The sequence below is a fragment of the Canis aureus genome, chromosome 3, assembly GCF_053574225.1.
Source record: "Canis aureus isolate CA01 chromosome 3, VMU_Caureus_v.1.0, whole genome shotgun sequence".
Classification (NCBI taxonomy): Eukaryota; Metazoa; Chordata; class Mammalia; order Carnivora; family Canidae; genus Canis; species Canis aureus.
In genome coordinates this window covers 73,661,639-73,667,770 of record NC_135613.1, presented here as the reverse complement: position 1 = coordinate 73,667,770, position 6,132 = coordinate 73,661,639, and positions in this window count along the sequence as shown.

Genomic DNA, 6,132 nt, shown 5'->3' with positions numbered 1-6,132 from the left:
AGTTATACTAGTGCTGATTCCTTCTCTGGAGAAGTTGGAAAGCTGGCCCTTTAGTACTGGAGTCATTGCCAGGGCCCTGCCTATGCTGCTGACCTTGGTAATGATCCTGGTACCACACTACATGTCCTCACATTCCCCTTCCTCCGGGGCCCCCTGCCCCAGGTTAACATTTGGCGACAGGTGAAATCTGCTTCAAAGAAACAAGGGACTTTGAAAAGCACAGACAAATACTGTCTGGTGTATATGAGCACACTGGGCTTTGCTTGGCTGGTCCCTCCTGCTGGCTGTTCCAGGGCAAAAGCTATCTGGTGGTAGGAGAGGAGAGGAGCTTTGGCTTGTATCTCAGGAATGACCCAACCCATGCACATTTCTTATTGTTGATCTTAAATGATCTGAACATGGATTACCCAAGCACTCCTGGCTTCAGAATCGTTCCTGGCTGTCGGGCATAAGGCCACACTGGTAAGGAATTGAGGATATGTATGAATGAGTTCTGGCCAGCAAGGGTAGAGTCTACTACGCCTGCCTATTTTTTCCTCACACCTGAAACCCTTTGAACAGCAAATCTCATCGGCTCTGTGTTCAAAATGCACCCTGAACTCAATCACCTGTGCAATCCTGGAGCAGGCCGCCATGGGCTTTTGCCCGGATTCCCACAGTACCTTCCTCACTGCTCTTCCTACCTCTGCCCATGCCCGACCTCGGTCTGGTCTCTTGAGTGATCCTTTCAAAACAAAATGAGATGATGTCATCTGTGCTTCCAGACTAGGCAGAGACTTGGGGACCATGTATCTTTGAACCTCAAACACCTAAGAAACGGGAAAGAATAGATGACATGGTGGTTTTCAGATGTAGGAGCAAAGGAATTGGAGGCCGGTGATTCCAAAGAAGGATAGACAAGCAAGGTTATCCTACTGTTGGCTGAGCTTACAGCATGGAGAGGATTTCCTGACCACAGTGCGGGGAGGGGACCCTGGCTAAGCCCTGCAGCTCTAAGTTGATGAGAAACTGGAAGGTGATGGCAATTAGAACTCACAGGGCCAGACACCTGCCCAGAGTCCTGGCAAGCCTTCAGCTGACACTGATGGTGGGGTGTGGGAGGAGACCACGGGAGGTCCCGGCAAAGGCACGGGGAAGGGTGGAGGGTGGAAGTCCTGGGGCTGACAGGGCAGCCTTTCATCTGGGGCTGATCCCACCCCCTCCGGAGGCAGCACCCTTTGAGCACCCTTCCTACCTCCCATGAATTACAAAGTCAGTGGCAACGTTCTTATTCCGCCCGGTGTGAGCTCCAATTCTGGCTGCACCTCTGCTGAGGCTCTTCTGCGCCGCAGGTAATTCCCTCACCTGCAGGCCTCTCCGTTGGTCTCCACAGACGCCAGGGGCCCCTTTGCAGGTCTCCAGAGTTCTCCCCGTGAAGCTCGCTCTGCTCCAGGCCTTTGCAAGGTGAGCCCCACCGGCGCTGTTCCCCCATCTCCGGGGCTCTGGCAGGTTGCCAGGCTCTGGCCGGCTCCCCCTTCCTGTACCTGAGTATAGATGTAGGGCGCACTTGCTTTGCTTCTTTGCTCTCGGAGATCTTGGTCCTATGCTGCCTCGGGTCCTGTGTCTGAAATCCATTCCGTACACGGCGGCCTCCGTTTTTGAGTTGTTTCAGATGGGAGGGTGAATTTGCTCTCATTCTTTGTCAGAAGAAATTCATGAAAACTTGCAGTCACAGAGAAATCTATACACGCGTGTTTATAGAAGCTTTGTCATTGCCAAACAAACCAATCTAAATGTCCTTGAGCTTGTGAATGGATGGATGGACAAGCTGTCGTCCAGCCATACTGCAGCCTAACCTTCCGTGATAAAGAGCTGTGTGTGCCAGTGTGGATGAACCTCTAACGTTAGCATTATGCTAAGGGAAAGAGTTCAGGGTTGAGCAAGTACCTACCTTATTGTCCCATTTCTGTGCCTTCCTGGGAAATGCAACATGGTAGTGATGGAAACCGATGAGTGGTTGCAGGGGGCTGCAGGTGGGCGTGGGGAAGGCACTCAAGGGCCAGTGAGGCTTTTGGCGGGTGATGGAGCTATGGTTGCTTGCTTGTACACGGTTGTCAAAATTGGCAGAGCTCTATACTAAAAATGATAAGTTTTATTGTATGTAAAGTACGTCTTAAAAATTGCAAAAAAATTAGATATTACTTTTTGTTCAGAACCTTCCAGTTTATCGCCCAGAAAGCTCTATTGTTCTGCCCCTATTGCCTCTTTTTTTTCTTTTTTTAAGATTTTATTTATTTGAGAGAGAGAGACTGTGAGCAGGGGGAGGGGCAGAGGCAGAGGGAGAAGCAACTTCCTGCTGAGCAGGGAGCCTGACATGGGGCTCCAACCTAGGACCCTGGGATCATGACCTGAGCTTAAAGGCAGACACTTGACTGAGCCACCCAGGTGCCCCCCTGTTGCCTCTTTGATGTCATCTTTTTCTCACATTCTCCCTCTGTGGACTCCTAGCCTCCTTGTTTCCCTTGCTGTGCCTCACATATCAGCCTCTTTTTGTCTCAGAACTTTGCACACCTATATATATATATATATATTTCCCCAGAGAAGAGAGATATTATATATATATATCTCCCCCTGCCCCCCTTTCCTTGAAGGGATGGGATCGGTGGAGGCCTGGAGTCTCTAGGGATGTGCCAGGCCTGCCCAGAGGGAGGCCAGAGTGGATTGCGAGGTCAGTTGTCTGAGGCCTTGACAAGGCCGAGCATCTGTAGACAGCTTTCAGGTGGGCTATGGGAGGCGTAGGAGTCCTGGGCGCCCTGGCTTCTGAAAAATGTAGTCAGCATGAGCATCACCAGTCAGCTTGTTAGAGAGGATTTCAGGTCTTCTCCCTGCTCCCCACCCCCCACCCCTTGGTCAAATCTACTGAAGCAGAATTTGCTCTGTAGCAAGTTTCCCAGCTGATTTGTGGGTACATTCAACAAGTACTAGTCTCAGACTACAGGTGTGGGTCCTTGGCCCGAACCTAGTGCTCACCCTGGTACTCCCTGCAGGAGGCTTAGAAAAGCAGGGCTTTGTCCTACCCATTGTTTTCCCTCATCTTTGGCCCTAACCAGGAAGTGGAGGCCTCTGGGAGTGGGCAAGAGTAACCTCAACCTCATAAAGTCATGACGAAGGCAAACACGAATCGAATCCCTAGGGTCCCAAGTCACTTTCCTGCAACATATCAAAGTCTCATGATATTCCTGGAAGGCGAGTATAATTATCCCCGTTTTACCTGTGATAAGAACAAAGCGCTGAGAAATTAAAAAAAAAAAAAAATTCCCAAAGATGTAACTCTTAGGTAGCAGAGTTAGAATTTAAACCCCATGCATTTTGTAAAACAAGTAGACAACCCGTTTGTGGATGTTTGCAAATACTAACGTGCTAGTCACTGCCATAGGCTGAGTGCTTGTGGGACCTGGTCCTTCTCCTAGTACTTGACACGAATATTTAGTCATTTTGCCCTCAGGGCACTTGTCCCTGGGAGGGAAGAGCCATTGTTGCTAGTCCCATTTCACAGATGAGGAAATGGAGGCCCAGAGATGTTCTGTGTCTGTAGAGTCTAGATCCGGCAGTATAGATCCGGCTGAGATCAGTGGTTGCCTCTGAGGAGGGAGGCGAGGGGTTGAAGGGAAGTTTGACTCTTTAAGGCTTCAGCATTGTTTAGAACTGGGTAATCCATTCACAGTGAGCACACAGTTTTTTTTCTTTCTTTCTTTTTTTTTTTTTTCTCTTCTTTTAAAGATTTATTCATGAGGGATACAGAGAGAGAGGCAGAGACACAGGCAGAAGGAGAAGCAGGCTTCTTGCGGGGATCCTGATGTGGGACTCAATCCCAGGACCCCAGGATCATGACCTGAGCCAAAGGCTCAACCACTGAGCCACCCAGGTGTCCCCACCCAGTCCAGGTGTGCCTGGCCCTGAAGCCCAGATTCTTTTCACTGCAAAGCCATCTTACAGCTCCTTTTGACTTCCTGTTCTGTCCCCTCCTGGGAGCACCCAGCTCCTCCCTGCCCTGCCTTTATTCCTGCTGTTCCCCCTCACCCTAAAGCCCAGCTGGATTCAAATCATTGGCTGCTATTTCTTTTTTAAATTTTATTTAAATTCAATTTGCCAACATCCAGTATCATACCCAGTGCTCATCATATCACGTGTCCTCCGTAATGCTCATCACCCAGTTACCCCGGGCCCCCACTCCCGTCCCCTTCTGCATCCCTTTGTTTGTTTCCCAGAGTCAGGAGTCTCTCTCATGGTTTGTCTTCCTCTCTTAATTGTTCCCCACTCACTTTCCCCCTCTTCCCTTATTGCTACTTCTATCTCATTTTTTTTTTTAAAAGTTGGTCCAAAGCTCAGAAACAGAACATTTCAGTTGGCTCAGTTTTTTTTTTTTTAAAGATTTTATTTATTTATTGAGACAGAGAGAGAGGCAGAGACCTAGGCAGAGAGAGAAGCAGGCTCCATGCAGGAAGCCTGATGTGGGACTCGATCCTGGGATTCCGGGATCACGCCCTGAGCCAAAGGCAGATGCTCAACTCCTGAGCCACCCAGGTGTCCCGCTACTTCTATTTCAAATGCCACTTTTCTGTGGCATTTACACACAGCTGGATTATGTCATGTTAGAATTCTCCCTTTAGCTACCCCACAGCATGGATGGACTGGGCTGCACCTCCCTTTCTTTCCTCACCCCTTTCCTGGTATCTGGCCAGGGTTCACACTCAGGGCTCTATCATGCTCCTTGAGATGGTTTGGTTTCACGGAGGACTCTCTCGCGGAGCTAGCTCTGGACCGGAGCTGTGAGAGCCAGGTCCAGTCTCTCTGGGATTCAGCTCCCTTCCATCCTTGTGGAAAAGGAAAGAATCTTCTCTACCCACCAACCTCTCTCCACACCTCTCCTCCAGAGATGAGGGGGCTCTGCTGTGAGGGCCTCTGTGTTAGCCATAGTATAATTCCTGGCTCCCTCTTGACCTCTCTGGTGGAATCACTTATGCTCTGACTGTAGAAGGCAAAAGTAGGCCCATCTCTGCACATGCCCAGGTTGGGAAAGAGCACAGGCATTTCAAGGTTAGCTGCTAAGTGTCACCCTAGAACATTCCATGAATATATACACATGGATAGCTATATCTGTCTGTATATGTATATAATAGATTATATATTTTTTATTCTGAGTAAATTTTATAATTTTTGACTATGAATGACCTATGAATTATTTAGAGGTCTTTTTAACATCACATGCGTATTTCATATTTTAAAAAAGATTTTATTTATTTCTTTGAGAGAGAGTGCATGCACATTAGCAGGAGGAGGAGACAAGAGGGAGAAGCAGACTCCCTCCTGAGCAGGGAGCACAATGTGGGGCTTGATTCCAGGACCCTGAGATCCTGACTTGAGCTGAAGTCAGACACTTAACTGACCGAGCCACCTAGGCACCCCTATTTTATATTTTAAAGACTATTGTTAGCTATTGCCTTTGATTTAATAGCATTATAGTCAGAGAGCTTTATCTTAGCCTAGGTTTCTTAGAAAACTCATCTAAAAAAAACATTATCTAAATTAAAGTTACAACTTAATGCTTTATCATGGGGTTCCATCCCAGGAAAGTGGGAGTCAGAGGGAAAGGGCTGTGAAGCAGGGAGAAGGAGAAAGCCATCACAAGGTGAGGAGTTCCTGAGCTGACCAATGCTCTATAAGCTGAATCACAGGACAGTCCCTGGGGAACTAGGGCTTCTCTGAATAGTTCCATACTGGGAAGAACGATGAGTAATTTATCTGCTGGCTCCATCCTGTCTCCTGTTTTCCATTATTCAACATTTGTCCTATAGATAGTAATTTCTATGTTATGTTGCTCAGCCTTTCCAGGCAGCTCTGGGGAAGCTCTGAGTGCTAGAGCTACTCTGGCTCCCATAATGGTGGGAGCGATGAAGACCACCCAAGCCAAAGCCCAGCCCTGGCCTCAGTTTGTGCGGGGAGATTGGTGTGGTGTTAGAAATGATGGGTTACCAGAGCTTTAGAACCATGGACATGAAAGCAGGCAGAGCTGGGTCCATGCAAGGCAGGAATCTGGGCTGAGAGGTGGGAGGATGGGGATGTAGGCAAGGCTGATTGGGGATTGATGGGAGC